The sequence below is a fragment of the Pleurodeles waltl genome, chromosome 7 (genome assembly GCF_031143425.1).
Source record: "Pleurodeles waltl isolate 20211129_DDA chromosome 7, aPleWal1.hap1.20221129, whole genome shotgun sequence".
In the NCBI taxonomy this organism is placed as follows: domain Eukaryota; kingdom Metazoa; phylum Chordata; class Amphibia; order Caudata; family Salamandridae; genus Pleurodeles; species Pleurodeles waltl.
The window spans coordinates 969,604,498-969,627,938 of NC_090446.1; the positions used below are offsets into that span (position 1 = coordinate 969,604,498).

At 47.2% G+C, this 23,441-nt stretch overlaps 1 long non-coding RNA gene across 1 annotated transcript in view; it reads right to left on the reverse strand.

The window, feature by feature from the left end:
* LOC138247347 (uncharacterized) overlaps positions 1-21,181 on the reverse strand; it is a 73,948-nt gene extending 52,767 nt beyond the window's left edge. The window contains exons 1-2 of the long non-coding RNA XR_011194457.1: positions 20,822-21,181; positions 20,417-20,520 (exon numbers count right to left, since the gene is read on the reverse strand). This is a non-coding gene — a long non-coding RNA (uncharacterized lncRNA). The remainder of the gene's footprint in view (positions 1-20,416; positions 20,521-20,821) is intronic.
* Between the last annotated feature and the right edge of the window lie 2,260 nt (positions 21,182-23,441).

A 23,441-nucleotide genomic window follows, 5' to 3' on the forward strand; every position in this document is an offset into this window, starting at 1 on the left:
CTAAGCAAAACCTTAGGCATTGTAAGTGCAGGGTAGCCATAAAGAGTATATGGTCTGGGAGTTTGTCATACATGAACTCCACAGTTCCATAATCGCTACACTGAAATCTGGGAAGTTTGGTATCAAACTTCTCAGCACAATAAATGCACACTGATGCCAGTGTGGGATTTATTGTAAAATGCACCCAGAGGGCATCTTAGAGATGCCCCCTGAATACCAGTTCGACTCCTAGTGCTAGGCTGTCCAGTTTCTGCCAGCCTGCCACAATCAGACGAGTTTCTGGCCACATGGGGAGAGTGCCTTTGTCACTCTGCAGCCAGGAACAAAGCCTGTACTGGGTGGAGGTGCTTCTCACCTCCCCCTGCAGGAACTTTAACACCTGGCGGTGCACCTCAAAGGCTCATGCCTTTTGTTACAGCACCCAGGGCATCCCAGCTCGTGGAGATGCCCGCCCCTCCGGCCACTGCCCCCACTTTTCGCAGCAAGGCTGGAGGAGATGAGAAAAACAAGGAGTCACCCACCAGTCAGGACTGCCCGTAAGGTGCCCTGAGCTGAGGTGACCCTGCCTTTAGAAATCCTCCATCTTGAGATTGGAGGATTCCCCCAAAAGGATTAGGGTTGTGCCCCCTTCCCCTCAGGGAGGAGGCACAAAGAGGGTGTAGCCACCCTCCAGGACAGTAGCCATTGGCTACTGCCCTCCTGACCTAAACACACCTCTAAATTTAGTATTTAGGGGCGACACAGAACCCAGGAAATCAGGTTCCTGCAACCTACACAAAGAAGAAGGACTGCTGACCTGAAATCCCCGCAGAGATGACGGAGATGACAACTGATTTGGCACCAGCCCTACCGGCCTGTCTCCAGACTCAAAGAACCTGAACAGCGACGCATCCGACAGGGACCATCGACCTCTGAGGACTCAGAGGACTGCCCTGAACCCAAAGGACCAAGAAACTCCTGAAAACAGCGGCACTGTTCAAAAACAGCAACAACTTTGCAACCTTTTAACAACTTCCAAAGAACTCACTCTTCCCGGTGGAAGCGTGAGAGTTCACACTCTGCAAACGACTCCCCCGGCTCGCGCTCCAGGGAACCAACTCTGCAGAGAGGACTCCCAGGCGACTGCGACCTCGTGAGTAACCTGAGACAACGCCCCTTCAATCCCACAGCGATGCATGCAGAGAGGATCCAGAGGCTCCCCCTGACCGCGACTGCCTGGAACAAAGAACCTGACGGCTGGACCAAGCACTGCACCCGCAGCCCCCAGGACCAAAAGGAACTGAACTCCAGTGCAGGAGTGAACATCAGAGGACCCTTTGCCTAGCCCAGTCAGTGGCTGGCCCGAGAAGCCCCCCTGTGCCCTGCTTGCACCGCTAGAGTGACCCCCGGGTCCCTACATTGATTTCTACACAAAACCCGACACCTGCTAAGCACACTGCACCCGGCCCCCCTTGTGCCGCTGAGGGTGTGTTTTGTGTGCCTACCTGTGTCCCCCCAGTGCTTTACAAAACCCCCCTGGTCTTCCCCCTGAAGACGCAGGTACTTACCTGTTGGCAGACTGGAACCGGAGCACCCCTGTTCTCCATAGGTGCCTATGGGTTTTGGGCCCTCCTTTGACCTCTGCACTGGACCGTCCCTGTGTTGCTGGTGAGGTAACTTTGGGGTTGCCTTGAACCCCCAACGGTGGGCTGCCTATGCCCAGGAAATGGAACTTGTAAGTGTCTTCTTCACCTGAGAAACTAACCAATACTTACCTCCCCCAGGAACTGTTGATTTTTACACTGTGTTCACTTTTAAAATAGCTTATTGCGATTTTAACCTATACTGTGTATGTTACTGCTCCAATTCAAAGTTCCTTACTTACCTGTGTGGAGTACCTTGCAATTTATGTATTTACTTAAAATCTTGAATTTTGTGGTTCTAAAATAAATTAAGAAAATATATTTTTCTATTGGCCTGGAGTTAAGTCTTTGAGTGTGTATTCCTCATTTATTGCCTGTGTGTGTACAACAAATGCTTAACACTACCCTCTGATAAACCTACTGCTCGACCACACTACCACAAAATAGAGCATTAGAATTATCTAATTAATTTTGCCACTATCAACCTCTAAGGGGAACCCTTGGACTCTGTGCACACTATCTCTAACTTTGAGATAGTATATACAGAGCCAACTTCCTACACCTATCCATAGGGGAGGGGTGTCATGAGGCCTATTTATGGACTCAGTATAGTTATGCTTCATTTCTTAGCACTCTAGAAATCACAATGTCTTTGCTTTGCACTGTTGAAAATTGCACATTTTTAATTTTGTGCCATTGTTTTGCAACACACTGTAATGTCACTTGTTGTGCAGCCACCTGCCTGTGATTCTGTCTCTACATTCTCTGAATGCTCAGTGGGCATAACAAGTGGCAAATGTTGTTTATTTGTCCCCCCAGCAATCATTCCCAGGCTTCAATACACAAATCACAGTAGCTTTTCACTGTATCAAGCTAACGTTATAAATTAGGTCCCGTAGTGTTTAATTTTAGAGAGGAGGATTCTAGCAGAATTGAGATATTTGTGGAACAGATGCCCTCGGGGCAGAAAAGCCTACCTAAACTGGATTTACACTCCCATCTGAGGACTGCTTGACTACGCAAACAGAGGTATGGGGTGCTCCCACAGATCACCAGGAAGAAAACCGACATAGCAAAACACCTAAATGGTTTACGGCAGACCTATAAAAATCCAAACGCTGCTGTAGACGCTCCTTCCAAACCGAAGACCGCACAGCCGACAGGAATGCAGTCACCACGCACCACCAGAAGATCTGAACTGCCAAAAAAGCCTCCATCCAAGAATGCCTCAGCACCAGCCCTCACAACAGTCAAGAGCTCTTCGCCATTGTCAAAGAGTTTACGAACGCCAGGACAGACACCTCATCCATACTTCCTTCCCAATACCTCTGCAACGACCTCGCCACCTTCTTTCATGGAAAAATCCAGGACATTTACAAAGGTTTCAGGAACCAAAACCCGCCCGCACCGCCTACCACCACGGACCCAGCACCTCACCAGATCCTGAACTCCTGGACCCCCATCACCAAAGAGGACACCCAAAGACTCACAAACTCCATCCACTCAGGAGCACATTCGGATCTGTGCCCTCATCATATCTTCAACCTGGCCAACGCCATCATAGCTCTGATGAACTATCAACCGATCCTTTGAGACCGCCACCTTCCCATCAGACTGGAAACAGGCCGAGATCAACCCGCTGCTCAAGAAACCCACTACCAACCCATCTCTCTGCTCCCCTTCCCAGCCAAAGTAACAGAAAAGTCTGTCAACCAGCAGCTCACCAAATTCCTCAAGACACACTAAATCCTAGACCCATCCCAATCCAGATTCAGAAGCAACCACAGCACTGAAACCGCACTTCTAGCAGCCACCGACGACATACGCTTCGTACTAGACCATGGAGGCACAGCTGCACTCATCCTCCTCAACCTCTCTGCTGCGTTTGACACCGTCTCCCACTCACCTTCTGAGCCAGCCTACACGACGCTGGCATCCGAGATAAAGCACTGGATTGGATCAGGTCCACCCTCACCGGAAGATCACAGAGTGTCAGACTGCCGCCGTTCACATCAGCACCCAAAGACACATGCTGCGGAGTGCCCCAAGGATCATCACTCAGCCGGACTGTAGGAAATTGGCTCTTTATACACTATTTCAAAGTAAGAAATAGTGTGCACAGAGTCCAAGGGTTCCCCTTAGACGTAAGATAGTGGCAAAATTAGATAATTCTAATGCTCTATTTTGTGGTAGTGTGGTCGAGCAGTAGACGTATCAGAGGGTAGTGTTAAGCAGTTGTTGCACACACACAGGCAATAAATGAGGAACACACACTCAAAGACTTACTTCTGGCCAATAGGTTTTTATATAGAAAAATATATTTTCTTAGCTTATTTTAAGAACCACAGGTTCAAGATTTGCAGTAAACACTTTAAATGCAAGGTACTTCACTTAGATACTTTAGGAACTTTGAATAAAAGTAATATCATATACAGTCTTTGTAAAAATGGTAATAAGCTATTTTCAAAGTGGACACAGTGCAAAAATCAATAGTTCCTGGGGCTGGTAAGTAAAGGTTAGTTTGTGAGGTAAGTAAAACACTTACAAGTCTCAGTACTGGGGCATGGGCAGCCCACGGTTGGGGGGTTAGAGGCAATCCCAAAGTTGCCACACCAGCAGCTCAGGGTCGGTCAGGTGCAGAGGTCAAAGAGGTGCCCAAAACACATAGGCGGCTATGGAGAACAGGGGTGCTCCGTTCCAGTCTGCCAGCAGGTAAGTACCTGCGTCCTCGGGGGCAGACCAGGGGGGTTTTGTAGAGCACTGGGGGTGAAACAAGTAGGCACACAAAACACACCCTCAGCGGCACAGGGGCAGGCGGGTGCAGTGTGCAAAGCAGGCGTCGGGTTTCAGTTAGAAAACAATGGAGGGACTCGGGGGTAACTCTAGCGGTGCAGGCAGACACAGGGGGGAGCTTCTCGGGATAGCCACCACCTGGGCTAGACAGAGGGTCACCTGGGGGTCACTCCTACACTGAGGTTCGGTTCCTTGAGGTCCTGGGGGCTGCGGGTGCAGTGTTGGTTTCAGGCGTTGGGTCCCTTGTTACAGGCAGTCGTGGTCAGGGGGAGCCTCTGGATTATATCTGCAGGAGTCACTGTGGGGGCTCAGGAGGGTCTTCTCTGGTTACTCACAGGCTTGCAGTTGTCGGGGAGTCCTCCCTGAGGGGCTGGTTCTCTGAATCTCGAGCTGGGGGCGTCGGGTGCAGAGTGAGAAGTCTTGCGCTTCCGGCGGGAAACGTGCAGTCTTTGGAAGTTGCTTCTTTGTTGCAAAGAAGTAGCTGGTTTTGAGCAGGGCCGCTTCTCACAGGAGTTTCTTTGTCCTTTAGTCCAGGGCAGTCCTCTGAGGCTCCAGAGGGCGCTGGTCCCTGTCGGATGCGTCGCTGGTTGCAGGTTTTCGAAGTTGGAGACAGGCCGGTAGGGCTGGGGCCAAAGCAGTTGTCGTCTTCCTCCTTCTCTGCAGGCTTGTAGGTCAGCAGTCCTTCTTCTTTCTTCAGGTTGCAGGAATCTAGTTTCCTAGGTTCTGGGGTGCCCCTAAATACTGAATTTAGGGATGTGTTTAGGTCTGGGAGGGCAGTAGCCAATGGCTACTGTCCTTGAGGGTGGCTACACCCTTTTTGTGCCTCCTCCCTGTGGGGAGGGGGGCACACCCCTAATCCTATTGGGGGAATCCTCCAAATTTAAGATGGAGGATTTCTCAAGGCAGGGGTCACCTCAGCTCAGGACACCTTAGGGGCTGTCCTGACTGGTGGGTGACTCCTCCTTGTTTTCCTAATCATCTCTTCCAGCCTTGCCACCAAAAGTGGGGGCGGTGGCCGGAGGGGCGGGCATCTCCACTAGCTGGAGTGCCCTGGGGGATTGTAACACGAAGCTTGAGCCTTTGAGGCTCACTGCTAGGTGTTACAGTTCCTGCAGGGAGGAGGTGTTAAGCATCTCCGCCCAGTGCAGGGTTTGTTTCTGGCCTCAGAGAGCACAACGGCTCTCACCCCAGGGGTTCAGGAACTCGTCTCTCAGCAGCAGGCTGGCACAGACCAGTCAGTCCTGCACTGAAGGACTGGGTAAAATACAGGGGGCATCTCTAAGATGCACTCTGTGTGCATTTTTAAAGAAATCCAACATTGGCATGAGTGTGGGTTTATTATTCTGAGAAGTTTGATACCAAACTTCCCAGTATTCAGTGTTGCCATTATGGATCTGTGGAGTTCGTTTTTGACAAACTCTCAGACCATATACTTAATATGGCCACACTGTACTTACTATGTCTAAGAATAGACTTAGACACTGTAGGGGCATATTGCTCATGCAGCTATGCCCTCACCTTTGGTATAGTGCACCCTGCCTTAGGGCTGTAAGGCCTGCTAGAGGGGTGGCTTACCTATGCTGCAGGCAGTATTTTGTGGGCATGGCATCCTATGGGGGATGCCATGTCGACTTTGCCTTTTTCTCCCCACCAACACACACAATCTGCAATGGCAGTGTGCATGTGTTAGGTGAGGGGTCCCTTAGGGTGGCACAGCACATGCTGCAGCACCTTAGAGACCTTCCCTGGTCACAGGGCCCTTGGTACAACTGGTACCTTTTACAAGGGACTTATCTGTGTGACAGGGGTGTGCCAGTTGTGGAAACAATGGTACATTTTTAGTGAAAGAACACTGGTGCTGGTCCCAGCACACTTCTCAGTCAAGTCAGCATCAATATCAGGCAGAAAGTGGGGGGTAACTGCAACAGGGAGCCATTTTCCTATACTGACGCTTTTCAACATCTGCATGGCCCCGCATACCAAGATCATCAAACAACACGGGCTAAACATAGTCTCCTATGCCGAAGATACCCATCTGATCATCTCCCTGTCTGAGGACTTGGCAAAGGCCAAGAGAAATTTCCACAACGGGATGAGAGCAGTCGCCGCCTGGGTGCAAGCCAGCTGCTTCAAACTCAACTCGGACAAGACAGAAATCCTTGTAATTGGCTCCACTCTTTCCACCTGGACCGACTCCTGGTGGCCCACCACATTGGGAAATGCTCCCGCCCCCCACAGACCACCACGCCATCTGGGCATCACCCTGGACTCCTCTCTATCCATGACCCACCAAGTCAACCCCGTCTCATCATCATGCTTCGACACCCTCTGACTCCTGCAAAAGATTTTTAAGTGGATATCCTCCGACACAAGGAAGTCACCCACGCACTCATCACCAGCAAACTCTACTACGGCAACACACTCTATGCTGGCATCACCAAGAAACTACAATCAAGACTACAAAGAATCCAGAATGCAGCAGCCAGCCTCATCCTGAACATCCCCTGACACAGCCACATCTCCTCCCACCTCAGGGACCTACACTGGCTCCCAGTCAACAAGTGCATCACATACAATCTCCTGATCCACATCTACAAGGCACTGAACAACATAGGGCCTGCATACCTGAACCACCGCCTCACCTTCTACATACGCAACAGACATCTCCGCTCTTCCCAGCTCGCCCTTGCAGCCTTTCCCAAGATCTGGAAAAGCACAGCAGGAGGAAGATCATTCTCCTACCCAGCTGCCCGGACATGGAACACACTACCTCTCAAGCTCAGGCAGATCACATCACTCAAGCAGTTCAGGAAGGACCTCAAGGCCTGGCCCTTCCAATGAGCAGCACGCCCACAAACAGAGCCTTGAGAACCTACGGGTGGTTAGCAGTGCTTTATAAATCACTGATTGACTGATCACAAATAATAATAATAATAGTTTTCCGGCACATACAATTACAGGGTAGGCTAAAAGCCCTAGCTTTGCATTATGATGGCACTATTTGTCTTATACAGTTTTCTATCTGATATTATGATTTTTATAATTATTGCCATTATTATAATCACACCTAATTTGCTTCATAATAAACTATGTTAGTTGCAATAAATATATTGTGTACTTTCATTATGTCTTTCTTAATATTCCAACGGATGTGTATGATTGAGATAATGTACCAAAAGGACTGACCTGTTTTTCCACTGTTCCTTGAGAGAGGGCTAGAGTGTCGTGCCTTTTGCGTTGCCAGGATTACTTGTCACTCTGTAAGGTTAGGAGGGCAAGTAAGGCACTGTGAGCTAGTCAGGTACTTTGGTATGACAGTACTGATTTGGCAGAAGTGACGCAGCCCCTGCATTCTGACGTTCTGTAATACCATGGAACAGTTCTGTAAAAGCAGACTCCATGCACCACATGTCAAACATTTCTAGGATCAGTTCATGCATGGGTTCTTGGAGCCAAACCAGGCACCTCTCTCTCTCTCTGTTGACTTGTTGGTGCTTCTACCCCTCGTATATGTTGCTTTCACTCATCTGTTGCCCCATGTGCATGTTGGCTGAAAAGATTGCTTCGCAATGAAGTATGGTTCTACAAAAAAGCACTTTGTTGTTGATTAGACAAATCTGCTATGGGTCATGTTAAGCACCTAGTACTGTACCAGTCCCCAGCAATAAGTCACCAATCACCAACTGAAGAGATTTGCCAGATGCTGCTGGCCAATGGAGGACTTTAATTTAGTCCAGCACAGCAGGTCCTAACACGCTACATACCATGACCATTTCTTGATATCTCACAGTCCATCAGAACAGATTGCTCCACCATCTCTTCCTACAAGCTATGCCTGCTCGGGGCGATAAACTTTAAACAAAATATCTCTGAGCTTCCCAAAGCTACCAGTATATTGAAAACTATCACTGCGGCCTCTCGCTCATCCATTAAGATGATAACCTCACCTTTGTGGTCATCACACATGACATGGGAACGATTCACAGACAGGATCAAAACAAGGACAACACACTTGAAAACACACACTGTAGGAAGTTGGCTCTGTATATACTATCTCAAAGTGAGAGATAGTGTGCACAGAGTCCAAGGGTTCCCCTTAGAGGTTGATAATGGCAAAATTAGATAATACTAATGCTCTATTTTGTAGTAGTGCGGTTGAGCAGTATGCTTATCAGAGGGTAGTGTTAAGCATTTGTTGTACACACACAGGCTATAAATGAGGATCACACACTCAAAGACTTAACTCCAGGCCAATAGTTTTTATATAGAAAAATATATTTTCTTAATTTATTTTAGCACCACAAGATTCAAGATTTGAAGTAAATACATAAAATGCAAGGTACTCCACACAGGTAAGTAAGGAACATTGAATTAGAACAGTAACATACACTGTTTTAGGTAAACTGGCAATAAGCTATTTTATGGATCAAATCTGTTTATTATTTTAAACACTGAAACATGCAAATACAAAATATAAAATGTAAGCACAGTATATCACAGTACAATACATGGTATATATCTCCGCTGCAAAAGCTCTAAATCCACTTACAAAAGTCTTCTAGACTGGCTCTAGTTCTGGCTCAAAGGAGCCTCGCTACTAGTCTCTTCTTGGTAATAGAATTAGCATGCGGAGCCCGACTAAAGATCCTCCAGACTGCGAGTCCCGTATATAAGAACCAAACAGACATACAAATAAAATAAAACACTTTAACAATGCTCCCCCTCAGCGACCGTGTCATCCTCCTATCTCTCCTCCACTCTATCCCTCCTCCCACCAAATCGCAGCCCTCTGAAATCTCTCAATCAAGCATTCTAGTCAGGGTTCAGGTCAGCCTCAGGACTCTCAAATAAGCTGGGCATGTCAACTCCGTAAATTCTGCAGATAGAATCTGCAGAAATGGCTTCCATAATTCACTCAATTCACCCATCCGCTGCTGCGAGGCCAGTGTGGGTTTCTCCATGGCAAAGATAAACCAAAGCTTCTGGAGCCGTGCATTATGCGTCGGGACCCTATCCGTACCCCACATGGTCAGGATCAGCTGTAAGGCTGATTTAAGTGCCAGAGCCATCTGTCTCCCCCTCAATGACCTCAAGGGAAAGGTAAGGGGATTAGGCCGCCCCAGCAAGATGTATGATGGAAATCTGGGGATCTTAGTGTGGAACGCTGTGTCAATCTCATCAATAATGCCCTCCCAATAGCGATGAAGTTTGGGACAATGCCAAAGCAGATGCACAAGTGTACCCGTGCCTCCACACCCCCTCCAGCATAGGTCAGATTTAACAGGGTCCCAAGTGTGTGTACGCGCCGGAGTGTAATACCAATAGGAGGCCACCTTGTATGACGTCTCCGTCCCTCTGCGTTATAGGCTGTGTGATGTATTCTGTAAAAAATACTGTCCCATTCCTCATCCGAGAACTCCCTCTCCCAACGCACCTGTCCTCTAGTCCTAGGCGGGTGCTGTTCCCCCTGCAAAAGCCGATAAAGTTCTGAGATGACTCCTTTATCATCTCTCTTTAACAGGAGCCATTTCTCGAATGGCGTAAGAGGTCTATCTATTAACGCTCTGTTCACCTGCTGCAAAGCCCAGTGCCGTATCTGATAAAACATCAATCTATCTGCCTCCGTCAAGCCATACGCTTCCCTCATCTGTTCAAAAGACAGGACCCCTTGTTCGTCAAAGAGACCTTCCACCCTTTTACAGCCCCCCTCGTACCAGCGTCGCAGACCCTCCAGCCGAAGTCCAGGCTCAAAGTCAGGATTTGCGCCTATGGGGGTCATCGGGGATGGAAAGGACGTCAACCCGGATCTACAGGCCACTGTGTCCCATGTGCGCAGCGTAACCCCCGTAACTGGGGAGGAATAAAGTCCGGCTGCCCTATGCCGGCGTCGGAGCCAAGGCTCCTTCCATATATGCAAGCATGCTACTGCCTGGTCCATGAAGCACCAGTGTTTCTCAGTGAGCGGGCGATTCCACTCCAAAAGACAGCGCACCTGAGTCACCTGAAAGTATCGCTGAAGGCAAGGGATCGCTAAACCTCCCCCACTCTTAGGACGGTACAGAACCCGTCGCGATAGCCGCACCGGCCGCCCCTCCCATATAAACTTCAGAATCGCCGATTGGAGAGTGGCTATCTGTGGCGGGCTCAATGGTACAGAGGACTCGGACTCGGATTTCAGGGGGCCCTATTAGGGCATAGCACAATTTGTTTATTAAAACAAGGAGATGTTTCCAGGTAAGTGGGACGAATTTGGGTATCTCTAGGAGGGGTTAGTATAGATGTGGGAGGGCGAGGAAAGGAACTAGAGGGGCCAGTATATTAGCGTAGGTTGGCAACCAAAAGGGGATATGGATTGTTACAGTGCCTAGATTAGGTTGGTGACAGGCTGGGGGTGGGATCAGTGCTCCCCCGGTCCCCGGCACCCAGAACAACCCGCCCCGTTCCCTTTAAGTCCTCCCTGGTGCCCTTACTTCCCCCTGCCGCTCCCTTATTTCCCTTATGACGGTTTCCCTGGAGAAAAGACCGTACCTTGCTCAGCCACGACCCTCCTGGGTCGTGGCAGGGTTCGTCTCCTCCTCAGGGCTTTTCCGACGCTCCACTGTTGATGCTGGGTTTCCTCTCCTCGTCGCGTGTTCCGCTGGTTTTCCCTCCGTCTGGCTTTTCTTCCTCGGGGCCTTCCTCCTTTTCCACCTCCTCGGTTCCGCGCTCCCCTTGCCTCTCTCCTCTCGCGTTTTTCTCCGTCTCCCTGGCGGCGACCCAGAAATCCTGCGTCGGCCGGCTGCTCCACCCCCATGCGTCACCTAGGTGACGCTGAACGGGGCCGGAGGAGGTGCGTGCTCGGCACCATTCCAGCGCTGCGGTAGGCGAGTGTCCTGCCTATTGGCTTAATTTTGTTTGACCAATGAGATTGTGTTTCACCACTGCGCATATTAGTTGCTCAATGTTCACCAGTAGCACATGGTATGTTTTGTTCAGTCTAGCCGCCTATTGGCTTTGACATTGCATTAGCCATTACATTCTGTATTCTGCCTATTGGCTTTGACATGCTGTATCCAGTCTAGCCGCCTATTGGCTTTGACATTGCATTCCTATTGGCTTTGACATGATGTATTCAGTTTAGCTGCCTATTGACTTTGACATGCTATTAGATATTCTGCCTATTGGCTTTGACATGATATTATACATTGCATTTTGTATTCAGCTTAACTGCCTATTGGCTTTGACATGATATTATACATTGCATTTTGTATTCAGCTTAGCTGCCTATTGGCTTTGACATGATATTATACATTGCATTTTATATTCCGCTCAGCTGCCTATTGGCTTCGACATGACATTAGACATTGCATTTGATATTTAGGTTAGCTGCCTATTGCCTTTAAAGTGGAGTTAGACATTGCAGTTGAGAATCCAAGCTGTATTTTTCCAAGCTGTGTTTTTGCACAAGATGAACCAAGATGTTTTTCTCACAGTAGACTAGACATGATAAGAGAGGGTACACTGGTTGTTTTTCTCTCCGCTTGAGCCTGGGAAGAGGAGAAGTCTCGGAGACCTGGCCAGTCTCCAGAGACTTGCGTAGTTTTCCCGCGTCTGAGAGGAGGGGGCATACCTTTGTAACGAATGTCACAGGCTGCAGAGATTCAGATTCGAATCTGCCTGACTTCGTGCTGGAAGGAGGCGCCCGTTGCCAGTATCCCGTGTGGGTAGATGAATCTCTTTCTTGCAGCTGACAAGGAGTCATCAGCTTGCAGACCCTAGAAAGATGAAGCTGTAAATAGTTTCCCACACGGTGAAGTATTTGTTTTGCTATGCATTCAATATCTTATAAATATAACCTGCTGTGTATATTGCAAACTGTGCATTAACGTGTGCTTGAAAGCTACTAATTCGTCATTCATAAATATTGTGGTTGGGGCAGAATTAACAACAATAAAAGTCTTCTTTGACCTCAGAAGTGCATTTCTGGTGTGTTATGTTGGTGCTTAAAAACTAGATAAGAGGAAAGCACTACAATTGGTACCAGAAGTGGGGCCGATTAAGGGAAGAGGTCATTAAGAGTTGATTAAGGGGTATTGACGAATTAGTAGATTTCTACGTGCACACTTTAAAAGTGTAATTGTTTTTGTTGTTTGGAGAATTACAGGAATTGTTTTTTGTTGTTTGGAGCATCACAGAGGCACGGCAGACCATGTTTGAGAATGCATGTGTTGTTAAACTGCCCGATGGTGCTATGAAAAACTGTGAATTGTTTTCTGTTTGGAGAATTACAGAAGCACGGCAGACCATGTTTGAAAAGGCATGTGTAGCTAAACTGCCTGATAGTGCTTTGAGAAATAATTTCTGTTGTACATATGTAGAAAATGTGTCTTTTGGAAGTAATGATGACAGAAAGGTCTGGATACCTTTATCTGCTTACAGAGAAATGCAGGAGAAATGTATGCAGTTGGAACATGAAAATAGGAATTTACGTGAGCAAATTAGCCAGACTGAAAGTTATAAAAATGCTGTTTTAGAAGAATCTTTCTTGTCCCATTCCAGTAATGAGGGGGTTAAGACAGCTCCGAGCTGCTTTGAGCCTTCCTGGGAGCCAGGGTTTTTGGCAGTGAAAGCGCATTCCTTAACTGATAACACGGAGAGAGCTCAGGATGTGATTTACGAGTTACCGTTGCAGAATGAAGTAAAACAAAGATTTTAGAGCAAGACATTAGCTTGTTTGATTTTTGGAAACAGAATAGCCCTCATTTGAGTGAAATCCTAACACTTTTTTATATGGTCACTGTGAAAAATAATATGCAGCTGCGCACTTGTGATTTGGCAAATGAAATAATGCAGACTTTAGGTTTCTGCGCAGTGCAAGAAGGAAATACTTATGTACATGTAATTCAGGAACAGGGAAAAATAGTGCCCCTAGCTAGAATCATACACTGGATCTGGTACTTGCAAGACAGGGCTAGAGTACCACAGATAAAAGAGTCACGAGTGAAGTTGAGTGCACCATTTGAACTCGTGTCCACTGAAGATAAAAAGCATGTTTGTTTTACTAATGATTCATTGACTGAAATGTTGTTTGATGGCACAGTAGAAGGAACAGCGTTGTATAATGTGTGGCAGATTTTAAAGCAAGAGCTACTTGAGATGTGTCATTTTTATGCTGATTTTTGGTTCATTGCTAATGTTTTAGCTGTTTGTTTTTCCACATGGCTTACACCTAACTGTTTCAATTACCTTGCAGATGTTAATGAGAAAAATTCAGAGAGAAAAGTGTACACCCAGAATTCTGCCTTAGTGGGGATGGCTAAGTGGGTGCCCCAGAAATGTGAACAGCTGAGAGAAAAAGCCACTTACAGGTGGGCAGAGAGGAGAGAGATGCACATTCCCCTAGATTTGATAAAAAATGTGCAGCACGCACAAAAGCAATTTGTCATGCAAGCAGTCACAGAGCAGTTGGGGAGAGGAAAGTTACCAGAACAGAAATGGCAAATGGATCAGGTTTTAGGGAGAGTGATTGCTGCAAATTACCAAGGAAAAATCGATATTATGCTGATACCTAGAAAAGAATCTGATTCATTCATACAAATTGGAGACAGAATGGCCCAAATTGACAAAAGTGCAGTGAATGGAGGTTTAGTAAAGAAGGAGTCTGCCCCAGCCCTTCTGACAGTGCAAGAAAAGGGAAGCTGTGGTGCAGCAGATAAAAACCTCAGTGCTGGTGTGTGGGCTGAAGCCCCAAGTGACCCTCCAGAACCTGCAGAGAATATAACAAAGGGCCCCAAAAACGTCCTGCTGATTATAAAACAGGGAAAGAAAGAGGAAGGGTGCAGTTTAAATGACAAATGTTATTTGCAAGAAAAGTCATACTTGTTTCTTTTGCAGATCCTACCACGTTTTGCCACTGTCCCTGAGTGTGCTGCGTGGTCCCCCTTTCGGTGTGTGCGTGTGGGGTCGGGGAAGGGACCGAACCCCCAACTTGAACCTGGCTGAGTAAAGTGCCAGCACCATGGATCCATTTTGCGCAAACTGCGCCTTCAGTTCAAGTTCAACTTGTTTGATTGAATTCTTCCACTGGAACTAAGCTGTGTTTTTTTTTTTTTCCCTTCTCGTATGGAACTTTGACTTTTGCTTACCTTCCAGCAAACCTTTCAGGTGGACCGTGCACCTTTACATGAGTAGAACTCATGCCACATCAAATTGCTAACACTGTTGAATTAGAGACTCATTCAGAGTACAAATTGCTCAGTCTTTTCTATGTAGATGTATCTGATGTGAAAGGTTATGAAATCAATGTGTTAATCCACTTCTATTGCTTTACAGGGATTGCTTTGATCATTCAAATGTGACTTGCTGATAATGTTTTTTTTTTGTGCTGATGTTTTTTGTTTTTTGTTTGAAACAAGAGATATGTGAAACAAAAATTAATTGGTCAAAGGGCGGAATGTCCTGCCTATTGGCTTAATTTTGTTTGACCAATGACTTTGTGTTTCACCACTGCGCATATTAGTTGCTCAATGTTCACCAGTAGCACATGGTATGTTTTGTTCAGTCTAGCCGCCTATTGGCTTTGACATTGCATTAGCCATTACATTCTGTATTCTGCCTATTGGCTTTGACATGCTGTATCCAGTCTAGCCGCCTATTGGCTTTGACATTGCATTCCTATTGGCTTTGACATGATGTATTCAGTTTAGCTGCCTATTGACTTTGACATGCTATTAGATATTCTGCCTATTGGCTTTGACATGATATTATACATTGCATTTTGTATTCAGCTTAACTGCCTATTGGCTTTGACATGATATTATACATTGCATTTTGTATTCAGCTTAGCTGCCTATTGGCTTTGACATGATATTATACATTGCATTTTATATTCAGCTCAGCTGCCTATTGGCTTTGACATGACATTAGACATTGCATTTGATATTTAGGTTAGCTGCCTATTGCCTTTAAAGTGGAGTTAGACATTGCAGTTGAGAATCCAAGCTGTATTTTTCCAAGCTGTGTTTTTGCACAAGATGAACCAAGATGTTTTTCTCACAGTAGACTAGACATGATAAGAGAGGGTACACTGGTTGTTTTTCTCTCCGCTTGAGCCTGGGAAGAGGAGAAGTCTCGGAGACCTGGCCAGTCTCCAGAGACTTGCGTAGTTTTCCCGCGTCTGAGAGGAGGGGGCACACCTTTGTAACGAATGTCACAGGCTGCAGAGATTCAGATTCGAATCTGCCTGACTTCGTGCTGGAACGAGGCGCCCGTTGCCAGTATCCCGTGTGGGTAGATGAATCACTTTCTTGCAGCTGACAAGGAGTCATCAGCTTGCAGACCCTAGAAAGATGAAGCTGTAAATAGTTTCCCACACGGTGAAGTATTTGTTTTGCTTTGCATTCAATATCTTATAAATATAACCTGCTGTGTATATTGCAAACTGTGCATTAACGTGTGCTTGAAAGCTACTAATTTGTCATTCATAAATATTGTGGTTGGGGAAGAATTAACAACAATAAAAGTCTTCTTTGACCTCAGAAGTGCATTTCTGGTGTGTTATGTTAGTGCTTAAAAACTAGATAAGAGGAAAGCACTACAGCGAGGTGGCTGACACCCGCCTACACACCCCATCACAGGAACGGGACTGGTAGAGGACCGTAGAATCCGGGCAGCGGGAAAGAAAATCAGCGGGGCACTGTCTGGACCCAGAGATGTGACGAACCTGAAAAATAAAGGGCTGGAGTTCAAGGAACCAGAGCAACACCCTGGCGTTAGTGTCCTTATGGGAGGCCAACCAAGTCAATGGGGCATGATCAGTATAAAGGATAAAAGGCCGACCTAAGAGATAATATTGGAGACACTCAATCGCCCATTTTATGGCAAGGCATTCCTTCTCAATATTGGGATAGGAGGTTTCTCTTGGTAACAGCTTACGACTAATATATACGATGGGATGGTCATGCCCCTGATCGTCGGGTTGGGCTAGAACTGCTCCCAGGCCGACGTTGGAAGCATCGGTGAATAGGTGGAAGGGTCTGGAAAAATCAGGACATCTCAATACTGGTTCGGTTGAGAGTGCCTCCTTGAGACATTGAAAGCCTTGAAGTTGAGAGGGAGAAAAGGGAGGAAGGGTGGCAGGATATTGTTTCTTTAATAAATCTGTGAGGGGAGCAGTAATGGTGGAATATTGTGGAATGAATCTACGATAATATCCTACCAACCCTAGAAAAGAACGAAGCTCCTTTTTGGTTCTGGGGAGTGGTATTCGTCTAATGGCGTCTACTTTATCTTTCTGGGGACGTAAAACTCCCATACCAATAACATACCCGAGATATGCTATTTGGGTTTGCCCTAGGACACACTTTGTAGGATTGGCGGTAAGACCTGCTCTTGCTAGTGTGGAGAACACTTTCTCTAGGTGTTGGAGGTGTTCTGTCCAAGTTGCACTAAAAATGACAATATAATCTAGATAGGCTGCAGTGAACTCTTGGAAGGGCCGTAGGAGTCGGTCCATCAAACGTTGGAATGTAGCGGGTGCACCGTGAAGCCCAAATGGAAGGACGGTGAAATGGTACAGGCCAGAAGGGGTAGCGAACGCTGTTTTTTCTTTGTCTTTTGGGGCTAAAGGAATCTGCCAATAGCCTTTTGTTAGATCGATGGTGGACATAAACCGCGCATTTCCTATTTTTTCTAGAACCTCATCTACCCGGGGAATAGGATAGGTATCGAAGAGCGATATCTCATTGAGCTTCCTGAAGTCGATACAAAACCTGACAGAGCCATCCGGTTTCGGAACCAAGACAACTGGGGAACACCACGGGCTCGAGGAGGGTTCGATTACGTTTAAAGATAAAAAATTTGTGATCTCCCCTTCTATAAGAATCTTCCTCACTTCGGGAATTCGATAGGGTCGTAGGCGTACGGTTCGACCCTCGGGGGTCCGAATATGATGTTGAACTAGGGACGTTCGGCCGGGAAGTTCGGAAAAAAACTCAGAATGTTTTTGTATTAACTCAAGTAATTGACGTTTCTCAGTGTTAGATAGGGAATCATTGACACAAGGCCTTAATTGGTTTTCTGGTTGGAGGGTGGGAAATAGGTCTATCTCTAATGAGTTGGTTGGTGTCAAGAGTTAGCCCGAAGCAGGAATACTACTATTGTTCTCAGGACTTTCCCATTTTTTTAAACAAATTTATATGATAGATTTGGACCATTTGGGGTGATCGTTTAATTCGATGAGGTATGTAACAGGGGTGACTGCTTTTATTACTCGGTATGGGCCTTGCCATTTTGCCAGCAACTTATGTTCAGAGGTAGGTCGCATGATCAGTACCTGATCGTTGGGTTGAAAAACTCGTAGTTGGGTACCCTGATCGTAATAGTTTTTTTGAGAATCTTGGGCTTTCTCTAAGTGGTGTCGTACATCCTCCTAGACCCTCTGGAGTTGTGCTTTTAACTTGTGGATATACTCTAGGATGGGTCTCTCTTCATTATTCTCCTCCTCCCACATCTCTGCCGCCATATCTAGTAAATTACGGGGCTGTCTCCCGAATACTAGTTCAAACGGACTATGTCCAGTAGAGGACTGTTCATGTGTCCGTATTGCATAAAGCACTAGGGGTAGTTTCTGATCCCAGTCTTTACCTGAGTCACTTACTATCTTCCGCAAGAGAGTTTTAATGGTGCGGTTATAGCGCTCTACCAAACCATCCGTTTGTGGATGATATACCGCTGTTTTTATTTGGGTAATTCCTAGGGTTTTACATATCTGTTTCATGAGCCCGGATATGAATGGCGTCCCTTGATCGTTAAGAATTTCTTCTGGGAAGCCAACCCGTGAAAAAAACGTTATCATGGCTTGTGCAACGGCTTTGGTAGTGGTACTAGTAAGAGGGATCGCCTCAGGATATCTACTGGCGTAATCTCCTAGAACGAGGATATGGGTATGGCCCTTAGCAGATGGTAAAAGAGGTCCGACCAAGTCCATGCCTACTCTTCTGAAAGGAGTGTCGATAATTGGTAGGGGATGCAACGGGGCTCTCCTAACTGCTCCGGGTTCAACTAGTTGACATTTTGGGCATTGAGTACAATATTTTCGAATATGGGCATAGACCCCTGGCCAGTAAAAACGTCTCAATAAATATTCCTCTGTTTTTTCTCGCCCATAGTGTCCTCCTCCTGGTTGATTATGGGCTAAGAATAATACCTGAGTTCGGTACGGCTCAGGGACTACTAGTTGTTTCTTCTCGCCGTTTACTCTTTTGGAAATTCTATATAGGAGGTCATTCTGGACTATAAAGTGTGGACCTACCTCTCCGGTAGAGTCACTTTTGACACTTCTCCAAGCGTGTTCAAGGGTGGGATCCTCGCGTTGACTTATTCTAAATGAAACTGGGGCGTCGGTTATATTGGCCACTGTTTTCTCGGGGTTCTCCTGTCTTTGCTTTAAGGCATATTTTTGTTTTTCTGCTCTCTTTTCTTTTCGGGATAGTTTTCTCCGTTCTGGGGGACCGTAAATGGGGGTATTACCAAACGGAGCGTCTACCCACCAACCATCTATAGGATCGGGTTTCCGTATTTGCTCTAGGAGGTCATGGAATCTAGGATAATCAGTCCCAATGACGCAGTCTTCAATCAAATTATCCATGAGTCCCATGGGGAGGAAGTCATGATTGGTGCCCCACTCCACTTCCACCAACTCAAGGGGATACTTGGCTCGGTCCCCATGGATACAACATATCGTCACCCACTGCGTTGTCTCTGGTTTTACGGATTTGACTACATCTCGGCGTATCACTGATTGACTACATCCAGAGTCAATCAAGGCCGTGACCAATTGCCATTTATTCGCAGGGTATATTTAAAGGACTTATCTCCCTTCCCTATACACAGCACTCTTCCTCGAGTAATCCCTATTTCCATTGGTTCCACTCCCTCTTGTTTCTTTGGACATCCTCGTGCTATGTGGCCCCACTCACCACAACTGAAACACTGGAGTTGTTGCATGGGGCTTCGTTCAGTACTCCGGGAGGGACCGGGCTCCTCAAGGGTTCGTCTGGTTGTATATTGAGGAGGAGTCATGGGCATTTTGCTCAGGGGTCTGGGAGCTGGATTTTTAATGTCCATCGACCTGTGATATGCACAAGCTAAGTCGACGGCTAGTTCGGTGTCGATTTTAGGATGCTGCCTAATCCAATTCCGGGTGCTCCCAGGAAGGGAATCCAGATATTGCTCCAAGATAATGGCTTTAATAACGTCTTCGCTGTTAGTCCCCAAGGGCCCCAACCACTTTAGTCCTAAGTCCTTCACCCGGTAGTAAAATGTACGTGGATCTTCATTCTGACTCCATTTTACTTTGCGGAACTTCATCCGGTAATATTCTGTATCATGCCCCACTCTCTCCAGAATGGCCTTCTTAATGTCGGAATAAGGGGTGGTGCCACCGGGATTGGCAGCCTGATAGGCAGACTGGAGGGTGCCTGTTAGGAGGGGGGCGATGTATTGGCCCCAACGGTTTTCAGGCCATTGGGCTGACGAGGCTACTCTTTCAAAGTTCGTAAAAAAGGAGTCCGGATCCTCACCCTCTTGATATTTCTGTAGTACCGAGCTAGGTACATTCGGATGTACCTTGCTGGCAGCAATAGTATCGGTCAATTTTTGAGGGGCGGTTTCGTGGACCAGTTGATTATTGGCCATTATAGTGGCCTGACTTTTCAGGGCGGCCTGGAGAGCCTCTCGATCTTCTCTGGCCTCCCTTTGTTGTGCCTCCCACACCAATTGGAGGTGACGTTGACCCTCTGCCAGTTGTTTTATCATGTCTTCGAGAGTAGGTTTCTCCTCCATGCTCATAACACCTCTGTACCGCCCGGGGACAAGATCCCACTTCTGACACCACTGTGGCGGGCTCAATGGTACAGAGGACTCAGACTCGGATTTCAGGGGGCCCTATAAGGGCATAGCAAAATTTGTTTATTATAGTAAGACTTATACAGTTATAATGGCTGTAAGTCTTCTCAATTTACCTGGGGTGAAACCTTGCTTGTCATTTATCAGTCTTTCATCCTCTTTCTCTTTCCTTTGTAGGCGACGTTTTCCCGACTGCTTCCTCCTGATTCCCGTTGACTCTCTGAAAAAACAAGGAGATGTTTCCAGGTAAGTGGGACGAATTTGGGTATCTCTAGGAGAGGTTAGTACAGATGTGGGAGGGCGAGGGAAGGAACTAGAGGGGCCAGTGTATTAGCGTAGGTTGGCAACCAAAAGGGGATACTGATTGTTACAGTGCCTAGATTAGGTTGGTGACAGGCTGGGGGTGGGATCAGTGCTCCCCCAGTCCCTGGCACCCAGAACAACCCGCCCCGTTCCCTTTAAGTCCTCCCTGCCGCTCCCTTATTCCCCTTATGACGGTTTCCCTGGAGAAAAGCCCGTACCTTGCTCAGCCACGACCCTCCTGGGTTGTGGCAGGGTTCGTCTCCTCCTCGGGGCTTTTCCGACGCTCCACTGTTGATGCTGGGTTTCCTCTCCTCGTCGCGTGTTCCACTGGTTTTCCCTCCATCTGGCTTTTCTTCCTCTGGGCCTTCCTCCTTTTCCGCCTCCTTGGTTCCGCGCTCCCCTTGCCTCTCTCCTCTCGCGTTTTTCTCCGTCTCCCTGGCGGCGACCCGGAAATCCTGCGTCGGCCGGCTGCTCCGCCCCCACGCGTCTCCTAGGTGATGCTGAACGGGGCCGGAGGAGGTGCGTGCTCGGCGCCATTCCAGCGCTGCAGTAGGCGAGGTGGCTGACACCCGCCTACACTATCGTTCTCGGAGGCGGATTCAGAAGAAGCACCTGAAACACATAAAGGATGCGCAGCAAGATTGTCATCTTCACCGCCGCCACTCTACCCAGCCAAGACAGTTTATGCCTCCCCATGATTCCAAGTCCTGCTGAACTTCACGAACTAGCGTCATATAATTCAAGCTCGATGTCTTAGCGGCCGAGGTCGCTAGCTCAACTCCTAAATAAGGGAGACTCGAGGACGACCAGATAAAGGGGTAGCTAGCTCTCAGATCTGCCTCATGATCCGGTCTCACTGACAAACCGAGAACCTGAGGCTTCTGCATATTAACCCCAAATCCCGAGACCCGACCAAACTCGGCTATTATCTCCATAAGCGCTGGCAGTGAGGTCGCGGGATGCGCCAAAGTAAGGATCACATCATCTGCGTAGAGGGTGATGAGATGTGGTCTCCGCCAAACTTCACACCTGAGACCAAGGGACTGTCCCGCAACCTCTGCGCAAAGGGCTCCATATATAGCGCAAATAAAAGGGGAGAAAGCGGGCATCCCTGTATGGTCCCATGTCCCACCGGGAAGGGCAGGGAGAGCACTCCATTAACTCGAACCGCCGCCTTGGGAGACCGATAAACACAACTGATCCAGGACCTGAAAACGGGGCCCAGACCAAATCGCTCCAACACCTTAAAGAGATAGGGCCAATGAACCCTATCAAACGCTTTTTCAGCATCGATAGAGAGGAAAAGCGCCTCTCTGCGGGAGCGGTCCGTTTTATCCAACAGGTGCAGGAGCCGCTTCGTATTGTCACCGCATTGTCGGTTTGGTATAAGACCTGATTGATCCGGATCAATAAGACCCGGCATATAGAAATTAAGGCGGGTAGCAAGAATGCCAGTGAACAACTTGGCATGTATATTCAGGTGTGAGATCGGCCTATATGAGGCACACTCCTCTGGGTCCTTATCCGGTTTATGTATAACTACAATAGTAGCGTCCAACATACTAGGTGTCAGAGCTCCTGTCGTCCGAAAGGAGTTGAAAAGGCGCACCAGAAGCGGAGCGAGTTCCACGCAGAAAGTCTTATAGAATAAGGCCGTGAACCCATCAGGACCAGGGGACTTCCCAACTTTTAGTCGAGAAATTGCCGATATAACCTCTTCCAACCTTATCGGCTGGTCCAACAGACACACCTCCTTCTCACCAAGAGGCGTAATTGCTATGCCATCTAAAAATGAATCCAATGGCGCGGCATATCCCTCAGCAGCCGCGTATAAGCCCCGGTAAAACTCTGCAAAAGCCTCTGCAATCTGATCGCTCGTACCCGCCTCCATTCCAGAAGGGGAATGGATCAGTTTTATTCCAGACGCTGCACGCTGTGCTCGCAACCGGTGTGCCATTAGCTTTCCGCACCTATTGCTCCCAACATAGAATTTGTGCTTAAGTCTCGCTATCGCATACTCCGCTCTATCCCAGTCCAGCCTCTTCAGCTGTTGCCTCACCTTCTCTGATTCCCGCCAGAAATCGAGGCGCACCAAATAAGCTATTTTAAAAGTGGACACAGTGCAAAAATCAACAGTTCCTGGGGGAGGTAAGTATTGGTTAATTTCTCAGGTAAGTAAAGCACTTACAAGTTCAGTTTCCTGAGCATAGGCAGCCCACAAGAACAGTTTGCCTCAGTACATCAGGTTAAATTACTACATTGAGGCATTTTTAAAAGTGATCGTTTTTAAACATTAACCCCCCACCACCACCACGGCAATGCAATTCATGAACTAAGAAGCAAGCCAGATCCCATGTGCTCCCTATTTGCAGGGCCACTGGATTTATGCAATTCTGCAGCTATGGCGTTTTTTCCATATATTTGCTGAATATGCAACATAATCTGTAATCTGCGGCATAACCTGCAGATGTTAACTAAAAAAATATTTCTACCTCAGAAGGATCACAAGTTAATAAAAATGTGGCAAGGTGGGTTCACATACAGAGGAAGACCATTGGCAAAGGTTAACTGGCAATCTTTCAGTTATTTTTTTTCCGTATTTGGTTGTTAACCTGGTGTTGGAGTGTAGTTATTAGAATCAAAATGAACATGAAATGTTTGCAAATTAATGCCTAATGATGCTGCATAGAAATTGTATTGCTGTGTTTTACTAAACGTGTGTTTCAAATGTGCCCACGGGGAGTGGCCACCAATGTATAGGATGGTAAATGAAATTGACTAACGATGAATTATTAATGTACTAATGTATGATTCTGTATTAGCATTTAGAGTTATAAG